The following is a 19,374-nucleotide window of genomic DNA, read 5'->3' as shown; positions in this document are numbered from 1 at the left end:
GGGAGAACTGAGAAGAACCAAACCTTCCTGAGTTGAAGAAATGGAGCTAGGAGCACAGAGAGGCCAAGGAAGTTAGAGTTCACAGAGAGAGGTTCCATAGAAGAGCTTTATAAAGAAAAAAAAACCCTCAGAAATGTGCACAAGATCTCCATGAGTCTTCAGCTTAATACTCAGCAATGTATGTGTGAGAAGATGACCCAAGACCATCTGGAAATATTAGAGGAAAGAACCTCTGGAGCTCATGTAAAATGCACTGAAGGGTGTTGCATCAGTAGCGTGGCAAAATTAGCCCTGTCCTAAATGCTGATCTAGTGCCACCTATAAAGTTTAGAAGCAAAATCTGAAAGGATCACACTGGTTTTCAGGTGACTTAAACAGGCCCTAGAACAAAGCTAAAAAATATTTGTAGAAATACAAAATCATCTACCACTCAATGAAATAAAATTCACAATGTCTAGCATCAAAAAAAAAAAAATTACCGGGTCTTCAGAGAGCAGAAAAATACATCCATGATGAGAAAAATCGATCAATCAAAACTGACCAAGAAAGACACAGAAGATAGAATTAACAGACAAGAGTGTTAAAACAGTAATTGTAACCATAATCCAGATTCAAGAAGATAACAGAAAGATCGAACATGGTAAGTGGAGATAGAGATATAAAACAGATCCCAAGGAAATTCTAGAAGTGAAAACTCCACTGTCTGAAATGAGAGAGACTCTGTTGCTGGGAAATGAGAGATTGCAGAAGAAATCCTCAGTGAACTTGAAAATGAAGTGATTGAACTTAAAAAAGGTAAAAAATAGAAGACCGCATGAGTGAGCTGTGGGTCTTCAGGTGGAGATACACACACACACACACACAATACCCCAGAAGGAAATGAGAGAGCAAGGACAGAAATATTTGAAATAATGGCTAAAAAAAATTTCAATCTTGGTGAAAATGATAAGCCCACAGATCCGAGAAGCTCAGTGACCCCCAAGCACAAGAAACATGAAGAAATCCAGACCAACAATCCTCATGATCCAGTTGCTTAAAAGTAATGATAAAGAGAAAATCTTAAAAAGGCCAGAGGTGAAAAGTTAAGAACACATAAACAAAAGTAAAAAAAAAACAAAAAAACTATTTATCATTCAAAACAATGCAGGTGGAAAAATGGTAGAACAGCATCTTTAAAAGTCCTGGGGCCGGGGGTGGGAAGGCCGTCACCTTAGAAATCAATACCCGGCAAAAATCTCTTTGACAAATTAATGTGAAATGGAGTTTTTCTGTTATGAAAAAGCTTAAGATAATCATAGCTGGCCAACCCATGCTTTATAGAATATTAAAAAAAATCTTTCAGGCAGGGGCGCCTGGATGGCTCAGTGGGTTAATAAGCCTCTACCTTTGGCTCAGGTCATGATCTCAGGGTCCTGGGATTGAGCCCCACATCAGGCACTCTGCTCAGGAGGGAGCCTGCTTCCCTCTCTCTCTCTGCCTGCCTCTCTGCCTACTTGTGATCTCTCTGTCAAATAAATAAAATCTTAAAAAAAAAAAAAAAGAAAAAAATTTTTCAGGCAGAAAGAAAATGATTGTAGATAGAAATCTAGATCTACACAAAGAAATGAAGAACCCTGGAAGTAGGGGCTACATGGGTGAATATATGATATACTTAAGTATATTCAACTGTCTTTAAAAAATCATTGACCATTTAAACAACTATCTTACAGAAAAAATAAGAGTACAGTCATGGTCGATATCCATGTCCTAATCCCAAACCTGTGAGCTTTACCTTGCAGGGCAAGAGGGACTTCTCAGGTTTTATTCAGTTAAGGATCTTGAGATGAGGAGATTTCCTGGATTCCCTGGATGGGCCTGATGTAATCAGAAGGGTCTTGAGTGAGGGCGAAGCAGGAGATCAGAATAGGTAGCAGAAGGAAGCAGAATGACAGCAGAAGGAAAAGGTGGGAGTCATGCAAGGAGGTGGCCATCAGCCGAGGAGAGCAAGGCAGCTTCTAGGAGCCGGAAAGTTCAGGGAAATAGATTGTCCCCTCAGAGCCTCCAGAGGGGCTATGAAAACCTTGATTTAAGCCCATTGCAACTGATTCTGGATTTCCAGCCTCCAGAACTGTATGATGAGAAATTGGTGTTCTCTTCAATCATGAAGTTTGTGGCGATGTTTTTTTAGAGAAACAATAAGAAACAGTAATAGATTTGCCATGGGAAACCAGTGCAGTAATGTAGAGTTTATGACGTTCCTAAGAGTAAAGTGCATAATATTCACACAAAGGCCAGGGCAGGAGAGGGGTTCGTATACTATCGTAAGGTTTTATACTACGTATGAGTTGGAATGATTGCACAGAAAGACAGACTGTGATAAGTTAAAGATGTATAGTATCACCTGTCAGTCAACCAATAAACAACACAACAAAGTTACAGCTTATAAGCCAACAAAGAAAACAAAATGTGAGCATGTATTGCTTATCCCTGTGGCCCCTTAAGCATATTAGAAATAGGTTACATAAAGTGGATTCTAAGTGTATGTTTCACATTAGTCATTTATACTCCATTCTGCTAAGATAATGGTGCAGTTGACGTTAGGGCCCATAATGTATTCCGTTTAGATGTAGGTCTCCTTGTCGCCCTGTGCTCATCCCACTTCTCCAGCTAACCACTTCTTCACAATAATCATGCCCATGATATCATGACATGTCAAGGGTCTCTGGTTATTTCAGAGATGAACTGTGATGCAGAATTCTCAGCAAAATCCTCCAAATCACGTGAGGGCCCCCTTTAATAGGAAAAAAAGGTACTACTTTCTAGATAGCCAGGAATTTTAGGGGAATGAACATCACGAAGCCATTACAGCTCTGAGAATCTGGAGGAACCTCTTCTTTTACAAACCACACTCATGCAACTGTTAAGTTGGGAACACCGTCCCTGTTCTCAGGTCCGGGATCCCCCAAAACTTGTTGATGGTGAGAACTTCACTGGCAAGCCCCTCAGTGGATATTCCTGTACAGAGCAGTAGGGGATAGGTTGGAAAAATACCTAACTATCCATGAGGAAAGTGTGTGTGTGTGTGTGTGTGTGTGTGTGTGTAGTGTGTGTGTGTGTTAGAAATTTCTAGAACTTTAAGCCTATCACACACACAAAAATAATGAAACATAACCGAGGTTGGACACCGCCAAGGGAAGAAAACCACAAAACACACCAGTGCTGAGGAGTTGAACATTTTCTTTTTCATTTTCTGGAATAGAGAGAGACCCATAAAAATAAGAAGAAAAGAAACTGGAGAGATCATATTTTCAGAAAAATACTAACCACCATGACTACCAGCGGGGAAAGTTTTCATTTTGCTTCTGCCTTTTTATGAGGAACCAAAGCTGATCCCTGGCAGAAGGTGGATGCCTATCATCTCAGAGGGTTATGTTTCTCATGGACACAACTCTATGGTACAGAAGCAGGGGTTCTGAACCAGGGGCTGCCGGATAGATTTCAGAGGTTTCGTGAACAAGGATGATGGAAGTTTACATCTTTATCTTTTTCCAATCTGTAACTGAAATGAGTACAGTTGACCCTTAAGCAGCACGGGTATGCTCTGTAGGAATCCACTTATATGTGGGATTTTTAAAAATAAATACAGTATAGTACTATGAATGTATTTTCTCTTTTTTCAAAAGATTTTTATTTGAGAGCAAGCAAGCAAGCAAGCATGAGCCGGGAGGAAGAGGCAGAGGGAGAGGGAGAAGCAGGGAGCCCAATGCGGGGCTCGATCCCAGGACCCTGGGATCATGACCTGAGCCAGAGGCAGACACTTAACCAACTGACCCACCCAGGCGCTCCTGAATGTGTTTTTCTCTTATGGTTTTCTTAACATTGACTTGTACTTAAACTAAATTTATTGTAAGAATACAGTATATAATATAGGTAACATACAAAACGTGTGCTAATCAACTGTTTATGTTATTGGTAAGGCCTCCAATCAGCAGAAGACTATTAGTAGTCAGGTTTGGGGGGAGTCAGAAGTGACATGTGAACTTTCAGTGGTGTCAGGGGTCAGCATCCCTATGACGGTGTCATTCAAGGCTCAACTATAGTTTCCTTCAACCATGGTTGTTGGCAGTAAGCCACAGCAGTCTTAGCAGCACCCATGACTGCCTTGGGATTAGGACTCCCAGGTAGTTTCATACTGCGTGATGGTTGTAGCTGCTACCTCAAGTTACCATTTACACTCACCACTACTTTAAAATTACAATGGTTAGGGCTGCCTGGGTGGCTTAGTTGATTAAGCATCTGACTCTTGATTTCTGCTCAGGTCATGATGTCAGTGTCGTGAGATCAAACCCTGTATCACGCTCCCCACTCAGCAAAGAGTCTGCTTGTCCCGCTCCCTGTTTTCCTCCCCCTGCTTACTCTTTTGTCTCTGTCTCTCTCAAATAAATAATCTTTAAAATTACAGTAGTTATTAGACCCAGGGCCAGATCTTCTCAGGTAATGTGTTGACAAAGAAACATGGGTCACTGAACTATTTATTTTTGTATTTTAGATTATACTTTAATTGTTTCCTTGGCAATCTTATGAATTCTGTAATTATGCATTGACAAATATTATTCTGCAAAGGTGTTTATAGGCTCTCCAGGTGACTCATAGGAAAAGGCTCTGTGCTAGGCCTTGGCAGGCCACCATCTGTCCCCAGCAGGAAGTGCTGGCTTGCCATGAGTTATTCCTCTTCTTTAGTTGGAATTTAAATATGAAACTTCCTTCTGACTGGGATTTTGTGTAGTTTTTTTTTTTTTTAAGATCAGTCAAAATTAGAAGCCATTTCTGCATTCATGGGTATAGGGTAAATAACTTGGGAAAAACAGTTGCTTTGGGAGCAGCCTTGCTTCAAATATTAACCAGATTTCTTGCCTTCTTAAAGATTTGCATACTAGAGAGTCCAGAGAAATTAAAATGCAGTCCATTTTCATGTCTAGGGCTCTGGAGATCCCCACACCATCACCATTATATCCATGTCTGTCTGCAAAATACTGGTATTGTAAGGCTCAGAGCTGTCTATGGAAATATGAACTACCAAAAAAAAAAATTGGCATCGATAGCTGGCATTTCTTGCAGCAATTATTGGCAAATATAGCTGTCTCCTCTTTTAGCCAATGGTAATGTGATGTTTTTAATTCAATAAAGCATTTCAAGAAAGTCCAAACATAAAAGTTATAAACATTGGATGGTAAATATTTATTACAAAGGGGAAATGAACTTTACACAATTAGCCCGGTCCATCTTCTTTATGATTACAAGTTCCTCCTGTCTCTGTCAGGAAAGTCACTAGAAAGCCAAGGCACTATTTAACAAGATTTTCAAGCTGTTGGGGCTCAGATATCCTGCTGCGTGGAGCAGAGGGTGAGAGAGTCCAAGGTAGGTATTGTCAGCTGAAAGGCAGAGTGTCACTTGGCTCCTGGAGACAGAAGGAAGATATGCAGAGTTAGGACAACATTATGAAAATGATCACAGTCTCATAAAGCCCCCAGCCCTTTCCTGCATGCAAGATACTTGTCTGCCCCCCCTCATCACCCTGGTTCCTGGAGATTCTGAGTTGGAAGGTGCTATGTAATGACCACTCTCCCTTAACCCAACAGTCTCCTTGGCAACACATTCCATCATTGCCCTGAAGCCCATGTATGATAGCCCCACCTGGAGAGGAAGGTAGTGCTAGGAAGGGATGAACACCAGCCTTATAACTGACTTGAGCAAGGGTGTGCCTACACATCATGGCATTTGCAATGGACAGGCATGTGCCAATCATTCTTTTTTTTTTTTTTTTAAGCATTGAGCACAGAAGCTGTAGGCCACTTGTTTCAGGAAGGCAAGAATGTCTAGAATGGTAATCGGGATTTGAGGGTCTTATGTTTTCTTTCTCCCTATTGTTCACTCTTCCCCTCTAGTTCTCTTGGCCTTTTTGCATAGCATGGAGGTGCTGCTCCTATCACACAGTGCTTACAAAGGTCGCCTCCCAAATCAGGCACCTAGGGTCATGTCCTGCCTCTGCCTCTTGAGCAAGTTACACAGTCTCTTTTGCCTCAGTTTTCCAGTCTGCAAAATGGGGTGGGGGAAGCTCTGCTTACATACCATAGGGTTATTATAAGGGCTAAGTAACAAATGACTTGTACTGTGCACTCAGGAAAGGGTAGTACTACCACTGTTTTCCGTCTGAAGCCAGTGGCAGAGGGGACACTATTTAGCTGACAGTCTTGTTGGTTGGTCCTTCTTTTCTGCATCTTTCCTTGTGTTTTCTTTCTTTCCATCATTCTTCCTGCTGCCTTAGGAACACCAGGCATTGTTCTCCAGCATCCAGTCTCTCTCTCTTGTCACAACCTCACCCGCCCCACCCGCCACCTCAAGTCGCCGGAATGGAAAGGCTCTTTGCGAACTTTCCCAGATCCCATAGAGATTCTCACAGGCATCTTAATGACTAGAGATCCCTGTGGGGTCCAGAAAGCTCAGAGTATCAGAATTCCACCTGGAACTACAGGTGCTTTTCTCTCATGTTGGTCACTTCTACACCTGGTGGGTCATTAGAAGCTTCTCCAGAGAAAGTTGGAAGTTTGAACGCCCTCCTCCAGATCTTCAGTCTCTGAGTCTCTAGAAAACAGCTTTTCTGGGGAAATCTCACACTCAGCCAGGCTTGGGAACTACTGATCTAAATGAGACCTGCCCCTTTAATGCCGAGTACCTGGCCAGAGTGGGCGGCTGGCCTGAGCCAGAGCCTCGCCCTGCCCCTCTCAGACAGACGGGGCCACGCGGTAGGACGTTGGGTTGGGTGCCAGGTTGAAAGCTGTCCTGCCTGCCTCAGTCTCAGCCTCCTGCCCAGCATCTGTAGCCTTTCTCAAAACTGTTGGGCTTTGGCAGCAGATGGCCCCAATTTTCCAGAAGTGTTTGGAAGTTTACAGTAGACTGCCTCCTCAGAGAGCTCTCCAGACTTTGCAAGTTGTGTTGTTATCTGCCATTTCTTGTCCCCCGTCCCCCGACCCCTTGCCAGCAGAGTGCCTGGATGCCCCGGCCCTGCCTTCACCCTGCGACATCCCCTCTCTCCCTCAAGGTGGCCCCAGCCAGGTAACCGTCGCTACAACCCACGGGATGTGGAAGGAGTGACCAACCTCAGGGCTCAGGGAGCCTTCCAGAAATGGGGCTGGCATACCAGCCTGGGGGAAGGCTTCAAACTGTAGTAGTACTTGTGGAAATTTTGGATTAGTAACTTTTTCATCCAGCTCTTATTTTATCTCCCTTTTGGCTGGTGTTATCAGCAACACACTTCTGAGGGTTTTTACATAACCATTACCTTCAGTATGGCTGCGAGACAGAGCTGTTCTCCAAACATTCAGCGGGTGCCCGGTGAGGAAAAGAATCAAAACAACCTCCCCGGCACTTAAAACGGACACCAGACACTGCCAGTGGCAGAAAAATGGTAAAGCTTTGAATGCAGGAACAGCGCTGTCTCCTGAGGAACTCAGACCTTGCCTGTGTTTTCACAGTACGCCATGGGAGGAAAGCTTGGGACTGGTGTGCTTGTCCTGCAGCCGCTGGAGGCTCTCTGCTGCAAAATGCAGTTGATACGACTTTTGCCAAACCTTAAATGTAGCCAGGGAGGCAACAGATGCTAGAACCAGACAGCTGTTTCATTTTCCTTGTTCTTCGTCCCAGACCAGTAGCTTTCCACTGCTGTTTGGTTTGGTTTGGTTTGGTTTGGTTTGGTTTTGGGATTTTTTTGTTTTTTGGTTTTAGTGGTGGTGGTGATGGTGGTGGTGATTGTTATTATTATTTTTTTCTCTCCCGTCTGACCTTATTTCACTTTTTTTCCCCTATAAAACTTGATACTTTCACCATCTAACACAAAGTTAAAATCCAGGGCAGGATAAAATTTTACCTGTACATGACGAACATGATCCTCCTTTATTCCTCTTAGGCAGGAGCAGGTCTCGAGCTGATTGCTCTACTTTCTTCTGTTTGTTGGAGCAGGAGCTGGGGGAGCCTGTGTATTCCCACCCCTGATGTGACTTGAGTGACTGTACATTTCATTTGAGCCAAGATTATGTAACCCAGCGATGCTTGCAAATGGAACGTTATGGGCTTAGGGCCCAAAACATTCCATTCTACTGCAAACAGGAGACAGTGATGTGAAGAGCCCATGTTCCTAGTTGATGGAGAGGGTGCAAGATTATAGGGGGACAAAGCAGAGGAGGACATTGGGACCCATCAAGAGGCAGTATTAAAATCAGTGGATAAGAGGATGTGTTCTAGGGCCCTCCCAGCTCCGCAGCTTGGGTAGGTCACTGCAAAGTGTGACAAGTGATTGTTTCTGTTTCCTAAGTGGTATGAGTGATAATGAGATGATTCTGATAAAGTACTTAGCCTGAACTCAGTAAACTCTTAGAGTATGTTAGCTCTTCCCTTATGTTGTCAGAGCAGTGCATGGGCTCCTTATGAATGTATTTGTTCATTCATTGATCCATTCATTTGCTCATTCAGCAAGGCTTGTCTGGGTGTGTACTGTGTGCTTCCACATGTATTGTACTGGAATTAATATCCTGGTTTTGATAATGGTTTTAGGATTCTGTAAGGTGCTGATACAGAGGGAAGCTGGTAGGGGTGTGGGGGTGGAAAATACATACTTTTCTGTACTGTTTTTGTACCTCTTCTTTAAGTCTAAAGCTATCTCACAATGAAAAGCAAAATAACACAATCAGTAGTTAAAAAAAAAAAAAGAAAAAGGATGGGGCAACTCCATTTACACAGGGATTGAACAACTCTAAAATGTTAAGAGAAAAAAAGCAAGATACACAATAGCATGGCAGGATGCTAATATTTGTATTAGCCTCCAGCTAATGAGAAGGAGGAGGCAGTGAAACACAGCCAGTGCACGCCCCCTCCCCCGGGGGGTTCAGGATGGAGGGGAGCCAGAGAGGTAGCAGGTGAGACACAAGGGACTGTCACTCAGAAGAACCAGTTGGAGGTGGAGTGTTCTTAGAACCCTAAATGGTTCTTCCTGGTGAGAATGGAGAAAAGAAGGAAAGACTTTACAGAAGATGGGGCTCCTGGATTTGGCCTTGAAGACTACAGAGAATGATTTCATGGCTCTCTATTCAGATTATTTATTTCATTTCTGGTTCTTTCCCTGCACTGAGTTCTGAGGGCAGGCACAGGTCATGCTCGCTCTCTACCTTAGTTCTCCAGTGTGGCGTGGTACAGCCTGCAGTGAAGTGGGCTCTCCCAGCAGAAACAGCAGCCCATGCTGGGGCCCGCGGGCACAGAGGAGCTGTGGAATATGGGTAGTCAGGTGCATGTAGGACAGGGGTGCATGGAGGTGGCAGGGAGAGGGCAGGGGCAGAAGCTAAGTGAGGAGCAGGGATGTGTCATAGGGATTTTAAGTGAGTCCTGCAGGTAGCGATGGATGTTGAGGTTAAGTTGAGATCTGGGTTTCCAAAGAGATTTTGCAGATACATTGAGCAATGAGGAAGACTGCAATCAAGAAGACCTACAGGAAATGATTGCATTTGTCCAGATGAGAGAGGAAGAGGACTTGAATGAGGCGGTGGCACTGAGGCTGTAAAGAAAGAATTCACTCCAGAAAAGCCACATTGCCATTTTCATGTTTATCTGATCGACACTTTGTAAATATGCATTGTGGGCATGAAGTCATTGTAGCAAAGACCACCTCCACCACAGATGCTTGGTTATCAGTGTGACTTTTCAGAATCAAGTCTGTTTTCCGAATAAGCAATGTATGCACAAGGTGTGAAATTCAAAACATTTGTAGATTTCCTTTTTCATACAAATATGAGCATCCTATCGTGCTTTTGTGTATCTTGCTTTTTTTCTTTTAAGGACGTTTTAGAGTTGTTCAATCCCTGTTTAAATAGAGTTGCCCCATCCTTTTTCTTTTTCTTTTTTAACTACAAACTGTGTTATTTAGCTTTTTGTTGTGAGGTAGCTTTAGATTTAAGAAGAGGTACAAAAATAGTACAGTAAGTGTACACCTTTCCCCCCAGCTTTCTTCTGTGTCCGCATCTTACAGAACACTAAAACCATTATCAAAACCGGGTTATTAATCCCAGTACAATTCTGTTCACTAAAGTGCATGTAGATGTCACCAGTTTTCCTGCCAATGCCCCTCTTCTGTACTGGAATCCTGTTCTGTATTTAGTTAGTCTCCTGTCTCCTTGGTCTCTCCAGTCTGTGGTGGTTCCTTGGTCTTTGTCTTTAATGAACTTGTCACTTGAGCAGTACCGGTCAGTTATTTTGCAATCTGGGTTTACCTGCTGTTTTCTCATGATTATATTGAGGTTCTGCATGATTGTAACATCTTGTAACATCTTGTAACACGTAACATCTTGTTATAGTGGTACCCCCTTATCTGCATTACCAATGGTCAACTGTGTTCTGAAGCAGCTGATCCTCCTTCGGACCTGTGGTCAGGTCAGTCGTAGCCTGTCCACAGGTCACAATCCCTAGGTCATGAAGTGATGCTTCATCAAATCATGTAGGCTTTTTATCATCTCACGTCATCATAAGGGTGAATACAATAAGACACATAGACCACATTCATAACAGTTTTATTATCATATATTGTCATAATTGTTCTGTTTTGTAATGGTTCTTAATCTCTTACTGTGCCTAATTTATGAATTAAACTCTGTCATGGGTATATACATATAGGAAATAGCAGTGTCTGTAGGGTTCAGTACTATCCATGGTTTCAGGAAGTTTTGGAAGTCTTGGAACACACCCTCTGTGGATACATGGGGAATGTTATCCTGGTGATGTTAACCTTGGTCACCTGGGTAAGGTATCTTGAAGGACTCACCACTGTAACTTTTTTAAAATTTTAATTTTAATTTTAATTTAATTTAATTTAATTTAAATTTAATAAAATTTTAATTAAATTTAATTAGCATATAGTATATTGTTCGTTTCAGGGGTAGAATTTACTGATTCACCATTGACATAACATCCAGCGCTCATTCCATCAAGTGCCCTCCTTAATGCCCATCACCCAGTTACCCCAGCCTCCCCTCCTATCCACCCCCTCCAGCAACCCTCAGTTTGTTTCCTATAGTTAAGAGTCTCTTATCTTCACTGTAACTTATTATTTTTCTTTTTGTCATTACTGCTGAGTTTATCTAAGTAGAGTGTCCTGATTTTGGCACTACTAAAGTCATTCTTTGCTGCTGCTATCTTATACACTATGGGATATTTAATAACATTAGCCTCTACCCTCTACAAGTCAGGCATCCCCTAGATGTGACAACCAAAACAATGTCTTCACACATTGTCAAACTCCTTGTAGAGGGGCAAAATCACCCCAACTTGAGAACTGTTAGTCTACAAGATAAATACCTAGAAGTGGCTAAAAGGTCATTTTTGCATGTTTTATTCACCTGTATATAACACAACAGGAAACACAGAAAAGTTTAAATCCTAAGTGTACAGTTATATTCATTTTCCTTATAAACTGAACACATCAATTTAACCTGCACATCAGAAATATAGCATCTCTGCAATTCCAGAAGCTTCCCTAAAGACCCCGTCTATTCACTAACTGCCAGCAATAATCACTGTCTTTCTTTCTGAACCCACAGATTAATTTTGCCTGTCATTGAACTTGAGATGAAATTAGGTACATGCCTCTCAGTTCTTGATAGATATTGTCAGATTGACCTCTGAAGAAGCTTATCTATTTACACTCCCATAAACAACATATGAAAGTTCCTATCTCCCCATGTCTTCACTCAGCCTCTCTGGTCCTTGCCAATCTGAGCATTTAGGAAATGAGTCTATTGCACGTTGGATGGCATTTCTCTTATTAATGACTTTGAGCATTTTTTCACATATTAAGCCAGTTGTGTTCTTTTTTCTTTGGACTGTCTTTTTAAATCTTTTGGATTATTGATCTTTTTTTAGTGATTTGTTAGAGATTTTATTTTTAAGGAAATTGGCCTTTTATCTGAAACATGAATTACAATTTTTTTGCAGTTTGTTTACTTTTTTTAATCATTTATGTCAAGCAGGCCTGTGTGTGCGAGTGTGTGTGTGTGTGTGTGTGTGTGTGTAAAGTCAAATATATCAGTATTTATTTTATAAGGCTTCTGAATTTTATGTCATGCTTGGGAAGGTCTTTCCTACTCCTAAACTGTAAATAAATTTAATTCATGTGATATCTTCCAGCATTTTTATGATTTCATTTTTATGTTTAAATCCTCAATACAGGGGCGCCTAGGTGGCTCAGTTGTTAAGCGTCTGCCTTCGTCTCAGGTCATGATCACAGTGTCCAGGGATTGAGCCCCGAGTCAGGCTCCCTGCTCAGCAGGAAGCCTGCTTTCCCTCTCATTGTCCCCTGCTTGTGTTCCCTCTCTCTCTGAGTCTCTCTCTGTCAAATAAATAAATAAATAAAATCTTTAAAAAAAATAAATCCTTAATACAGCAGTCATTTATTTTAGTGTAAGGTGTGAGGTAAGGGATCCAACTTTACTTTGTTTCCAGATCGCCCCTCAGGTGGCTTCATAGCATTTATTAAATAATTCATTTCTCCCCATAAATTTGAAATGCTATTTTCATAATATATTATACTTCTTTATATCTTATTTTTAAAATATATTTCTGGATTTTTCCAGTCTCTTCCACTGATTTAATCATGTACTTCTTAATACTTACATGGCTGTAGCTTTATAAAATATTTTAATAAACTAACCAGATGCCTTTTCACAATCTTACTGGCTATTCTTTTCCTGTTTTTTTTTCATATTGTCTTTAGAATCTGCTTGTTTAAGTCTAAATTGTGTTGGTATTTTAAATTCAATTATATTATTTTAGAGACTTACTTAGTGAAAAATATGCCTTTATACTTTTAAGACTTCCTACATAGTGTTTCTTTACATCCATTCAAGACATCCTCCCTCCCTCACTCAGGGCAATTTAAAATTTTTCTTTATGTATATTTTATAAGTTTCTTTATTTATTCCTATAGACTATTTTTTCCTATATAAATGTGATCTTTTATTCCATTATACCTATAAAATTGGTTGTAGTTGTTATTTATAAAGAGCTTTGATTACCATATTTTAATTTTCTACCCAACCATCTGACTGAATTCTCTTAGAAGTTATAATAGTTCTTTGCTTGAGTCATTTGGTTTTTTAGTTATATAATCCCATATTAGCTCCTAATTCTTCCTTTCATCTAAAATAATAGCAATCTGGTAATATACATTCTTCTTCTCAATTTTAATGAGAATGCTTCTGATGTGTCCCCATGAGATAAATATTTATCAAATGAAGTATCCATTTGTGTGTATTGTTAAGAATTTTAATAAGAGGTTGTGATTAAATTTTATTAAATGTCTTCTCAGTATCCATGGAGAGAACTGGATGAGTTCTCTTTGAATTACTAATGTGGCAAATTATATTGGCAAGTTTTCTAATACTGAACCATCTTCAGATTCGTGGAGTAAACCTTACTTGGACATGGTGCATGCTTTACTATATTAGTAAACTTTATTTAGGATTTTCGCCACAGTGTTCATAAATGAGTTTGGTATTAACTTTTTTTCTTTTCCTGTGCTTATCCAGTTTGGTTTCAATGTAATATGAATTAATATAAAGAATAAGGAAAACATCCCCCCCTTAAATGTTCTTAAACAGTTTGAATGCATTGGTGTTCTGTTTCTGAAAGATTAAATAGAATCTCCTTATGAAAAATACTGTTAAGAAACCATGTGGGCCAAGGTTTTCGGGAAGGGTAGCTCATTGACCAATTTCCATAGGTCTCTTTTTTTTTTTTTAACCCCCATAGGTCTTCTATATCAGCTAGTCTGTATGCATTTTTAGTCTATTCTGAACAATAGCTCTATTAATTTATACACTGTAAGGAAATCATTTCATCTCAAGTTTATGTACATAGAATAGAGCTCAGCGATCACTGATTATTATTTAAAATTTACATGCATATATATATCTACATACATAAAGTTTTCTTTACATTTTGGTTATCTTTCTTTCCTTCTGTCCATCTTTTTTCTTTTTTTCTTTCTCCTTTCTTTCTGTCTTATTATTCATGCTTTCTTCCCTTTTTCTTGAATAAGTTAGCAAGTGGTTTATCCAGTTCATTTTTCCCCCAGAGAGCCAACTCATATTTGTCTATGGTTTTTCTGTTTGCTAAATAATAAATTTCTCCTTTTGTCTTCGTTAATTTATTCTGTTTTCTTAGAAATTTGTATTGTTCCCCTTTCATACATTTTGAAGTAGACAATTTATTTTCTTCCTTGTTTGAGTATTTGAGACTCTTCTATCATATGTCACGATATCTAGCATTTTCATCTTCATTATTTTCTTCATAATTCGCAACTTTGGTTTTGACTTTCCCATTGTTCCAAGAGTTGCTTTAAATGACATCATACGATTTTTGTTGTTTTCAGTGGTTGCAAAGCAAGCCAGTACTTTCATCAGATGTTACAAGGGGAGGGTGTTCCACAAAAGCATGAGTAGGAGGAGATACAGGGCCCATTTTAGAAGACTGCCCCCTGCTAAGTGGGGAGACTTACTTTTTTATTCTGTGCTAGCTATTTATCTTCTCAAATACTGCGTCTCTTGCATTCTTTCTGTTCTCCTTCTGGGACTATGAGTAGACACAGACATCAGTGTTTTCATCTTTGTTATCTCCTAACCCAGTTTTTTAAAGTTTTTTCCAATTTCTTTTCTCTTCTTTATAATTTCTTCAAATCTATTTTCCAGTCATGAATTCTCTCCCTCAGTGATGTCAGAATCCACTGCTTTCCTTCAACAATTATACCTTGAATGTCTCATAATAAAAGTTCTTTCTAGTTTCTTTTTCAGATTTGCCTGATCATATTCAATCGTATCTCACCACTGGCTTGCATATGCGATGTTATCTTCTATTTCTTTAAAAATTTTATATATAATTATTATAATGATTTTTTTTTCTGTAGAGGGAGAGGGTGGGCAGGTGAAAAGGGAGAGGGGGAGAGAGAATCTTAAGCAGGCTCGACATCCAGTGCAGAGTTCCATCTCACAACCCCGAGACAATGACCTAAGCCAAAATCAAGAGTAGGGCACTTAACTGACTGAGCCACCCAGGTACTCCTAGATAGTTACTATATATTCTGTGTCTGATTGTTCTATCATCTAAATCCCTTGGAAGTTTAAATCTTTTGTTGGTTGCTTCTGCCAGCTGTCATTTATGTTGCCATGTTTCATCATGAGTTTACTTTTATTGAAAATCACTGGGGAATTTTGAGAGCCTGAATGGTGGTTGCTTTTCCTCAGAGAGACTTTATAGTTGTCTCAAAAAGCTAGGGGTGCCACCAATCCTTCTAGAACTGGTAAACACCCTTCCAGATTCCAGACTTACTCTCCCAACTGGAATGTTGATCATTGCCAGCCCTCCTTTTGTATGTGCTGACTACAGATTGGACTGTGTTGTAAATACATACAAGTATAGCTATGTGTGTGTTTTGTATTGGTTTTCTTGAATATTTCCTTTATTTTGGTTAGCTCAGCAGTAAGGATGCTATTTTAGCGGCATCTGGCTGGCTCAGTTGATAAGAGCATGAGACTCTTGGTCTTGGGGTTGTAAGTTTGAGCCCCACATTGGGTATAATAAAATCTTTAGTAAAATGTCATTAAAAAAATAATACCTAGCTCTTTTTGGAATGGAAGAATAGTGTTGCCTTCCACAGACTTATCTATTCTGAGATTTGCTAGAAGCAAAAGGTGTCATAGGCAAACCTCTCTTTAGAGTTTGTACTATACCCTAATTCCATGGGCACGATGAAATAAATGCATTTCCACCTTTAAGCTCCTTCTCCATTTTTTCAACACCCCAATTTAATTATTTGTCTTAGTGATTCATATTTTCCCTTTAAAAGCTCTGATATCTTTACATTTGTTATATTTTATTCCTCCCCCTGCTAGATGTGATAAAGAAACTGATATATCTGGACAGTCTCTTATGCTCCCCCACCCTACTGCACCCTACTGCACCCTTCTTTTCTAGCCTGTTCCTATATCTGTATCATTTTTGCCTCATCCAAGTTTATATACTCTGCATTCTGTTCTCTAATTTCAGTCCCTACATTTCAATCAATGCTTTGATGGGTACTCACTTCTAGTCACTTCTAGGTTTTGCATTTGTTTCTCTGCTGACTGGACTCTATCCTTTAGTAGTTTCTCGAAAAAAGGAATCAGCTAGTTATAGGTTCGAAAATAATTTTCTGGGGCACCCAGTCAATTAAGCATCTGCCTTCAGCTTAGGTCATAATCCTCAGGGTCCTGGGATCGAGGCCCACATCAGGCTCCCCGCTCAGTGGGGAGTCTGCTTCTCCCTCTCCTCCCCGCTTGTGTGCACTCTCTCTCTCTCTCAAATAAATAGATAAAACCTTTAAAAAATTAATTTGCTGTTACCTAAATACTTGAGTAACACTTTAGTTGCTAGAAATTGCTCAGGTTACACTTTCTTTCCTTATGTCCTTCTAAGCATGGCTCCACTGCCGTCTGGCCGTGAGTGCTGCTGTGGGGAAATCTGTTGTCTTTTCCCATTGTTGGTGACTTGATCTTTTTGTCCGGCTGCCTAAAATATTTTGGGCTCTATCTCTGAAATCTGATAACTTTTATCAGGACATGCCTCCGTGCTCACTATTCTTTGCCATGTTTTCCTGGAATGGGGTTTTGCTTTTCAATTTGAAACTGAGACCTTCTTTCATTTCCGGATAGGATATTGAATTTCTCTTCAGATACCTTTTCTGTTCCATCACCTTGGTTCTCTTCTTTAGGAGTCCTGTGCTTCAGCCCCAGCTCAGGGCCCTTGACCTCCACAAACATCTGTCCCCTCCTTGGAAAAAATAGAGCTCGTACTCCTTGCCTCCCATAAAATTGCTTTATGTCACATCTCCTTGATGTGTCTTCCATGTGTATCATTTTTGCCAAATCCATTTCAGTTGTTTATTCATTTTATTACATTCACTTTTTCTCAGTCACTAACTCCATGTACCCCTCTGTGTTCATTGGTATCTCTCTTCTTCTGCTGCTCTCAGTGTTGTCCTCATTGGCCATCTGATTTTATTCTTTCTTACCTTCCTTGGCCCAGTTCTGATGGTTGATAATTTATCTCCTTTGACCTGACCATCTTTTCCCTGAGTTTTTATGTATTTGCTTCTTACAAGTAAAAAAAAAAAAAAAAATTTAACTATAATTTTTTAAAAAAATAAAGCACATAGGTTTGGACATTCTTTTTAGCCATATGATGATCATATTATCGGGTGAGTATTCTTCACATGCTTTCTTCCTCCTGTATCTTCCTTTTTATTCGTACTAATTTGTATAAATCCTATACCGATTGTTTTTGACTATTGCTCACCTCTGAGTTATTCTGGGACTAGCGATTGATAGGATATTCATTTTGGAGATTGTCAGAGTTATTTCCAGGCTAACAGGGGTTTTCCTTATGAGAGGAGTGTGGTTTCTGACCTAAAGAGACCAGCAGTTGCAAGACTGCCCCCCGATGCACTCTGTCTCCTGCTCTGAGGAATGGCTTCTTACATGTAGGGTCTCTCCTTGTAATTTCCTTGTGAAGCCCTGATTTTCCTACTTCTGCCCGGTGATAGATTGGGCCCAGAGAGTCTTCCCTTGCCAGTTTAAGCATGCATTTCTCTCCTTATCTTCCCCCTCTCTAAATAGTTTTACTATAAGTAGTATACTGTGCTTGCATAAAAATGCATGTTTCATTTAGAGCTTGATTAGTTTTTAGAGAGTGAACACATCTGTGGAGCCACTACATAGGCTGAGAACCAAGATATGAACCTTGATCAATGAACTCCCAGGCCAGTACTTCTGACCCAGCTCAGGCCCTTGACCTCTACAAATATGCACCTCTTCTTTGGAAAAATGGAAATAATAGAGAAAGCCCTGTCCTGCCTTCCTCCCGCAGCTGTCATGAGCCTCGGACACATGTCAGAGTACTTTGTCAATTGGAAAGCACAACATGAATGTCAGCTCTCTAAAAGGCATCACAGTAACAAGCATTCATGCTGTCCATACTGTTTTTCCAGTACTGAAAATGAACCATAGAAGGGCAGCTGCTTAGCTTAGGCACACAGGGTGATGCTGATGGCCGAGCTGGGGTCAGAGGCTGCCACTCTAAAGTTGCCTTCCCTGCTTAATCCCCTTGTCTTCGTTTTGAGACTAAACAGAAAGGTAACCACTGTCCTGACGCCCAGCACCACCATTTTCTCCTACTTGTTTTTGAAGTTCATATAAATGGGATCATGCCGTATTCCATTGTTCTAGTAGACCATAATTCCTCTGTTGATGGCCACTTGGGCAGTTTCTAACTTTGGGACAAATACAAAGATTGTTCCTAGGAACCTTCTTGACAAAATGTTTTTGGTGAACATAGACACACGTTTCTGTCCAGTGCATACCGAGGAGTAGCACTGTTGAATATTAGAACGTGCATGTCTCCAGCTTTAGTAAGTACTGTCAAAGAGTTTCTCAGAGTTGTTGGACCAAGTTAGAAGCTCGGCATTAATTGAAGAACGTTCTTATCACACCACATCCTTCCCAACACTTTGTATTCTCTCTTTCTGTTGTTGAGTCATTCTGGTGGGTGTGTAGAGGTAAGGACTGGTGGTTTTAATTAGCCTTTCCCTGATGGCTGATGAAACTGAGCGCCTGTTCATATGTTTATTGGCCTTCCTTACATTTAAATGCCTTCATTTGTGAAGTGTCTAAGTTTTTGCCCATTTTTCTACTGCACCATTTTAATTGTCCACGGGGGCTTTTGTTTTGTGTTTTTTACGTGTATTCTAGATACAAATCCTTTGTTGGTTCCATGCATTACAAATCTCTCTCCCATGTATTACAAATACCCTCTCTCACTTTCTTACAGTTGTCTTTTGATAAACCAAAGTTCTTCATTTTAATATAGTACAAGTCATTAATTTTTTCCCTTTACGGTTAGTACTTTTTGTGTTCTACGTAAGAAAGCTTTGCCTGACCTCATCTCCTTTTCTCTGATGATTAGAAAGGTTTTATGGGAACGTGCCGTCTATAAAGTGCATAACAGTTCACACCGCCTTTTTCCTCTTCCTCCCGATGGGGCAGGTGCGTCTCCTAATCCCAAGCACTCCTCCCCCATAAATTACCTTCAGGGTCAGCCTGTCTCATGAACACGTGTCCACACACTGACACCACACTCTCGACGAGCTCTGGGGTCAAGGTGCATGGAATCAAACATTTAATGAGGTGCAGTCTGTCTTTATGGGACCAGCTGGTAGTGTGCTCGGGGTTCTCATCTTTTTACCATTCCATGGAGAGGTGAGCAGTAATG

At 40.5% G+C, this 19,374-nt stretch overlaps 1 protein-coding gene across 1 annotated transcript in view; it reads left to right on the top strand.

Annotated features, from left to right (window-relative positions):
• The window catches only part of ADAMTS17 (ADAM metallopeptidase with thrombospondin type 1 motif 17), a gene marked incomplete at its 3' end in the record, with an annotated part of 333,792 nt that overhangs the window by 174,290 nt on the left and 140,128 nt on the right, over positions 1–19,374 (top strand). The gene's annotated exons all lie outside the window — the stretch shown is intronic.

The sequence above is a fragment of the Martes martes genome (genome assembly GCF_963455335.1).
Source record: "Martes martes genome assembly, chromosome: 7".
Taxonomy (NCBI): domain Eukaryota; kingdom Metazoa; phylum Chordata; class Mammalia; order Carnivora; family Mustelidae; genus Martes; species Martes martes.
Note: the sequence above shows the minus strand (reverse complement) of the source record. Positions and strands in the feature narration are given on the sequence as shown.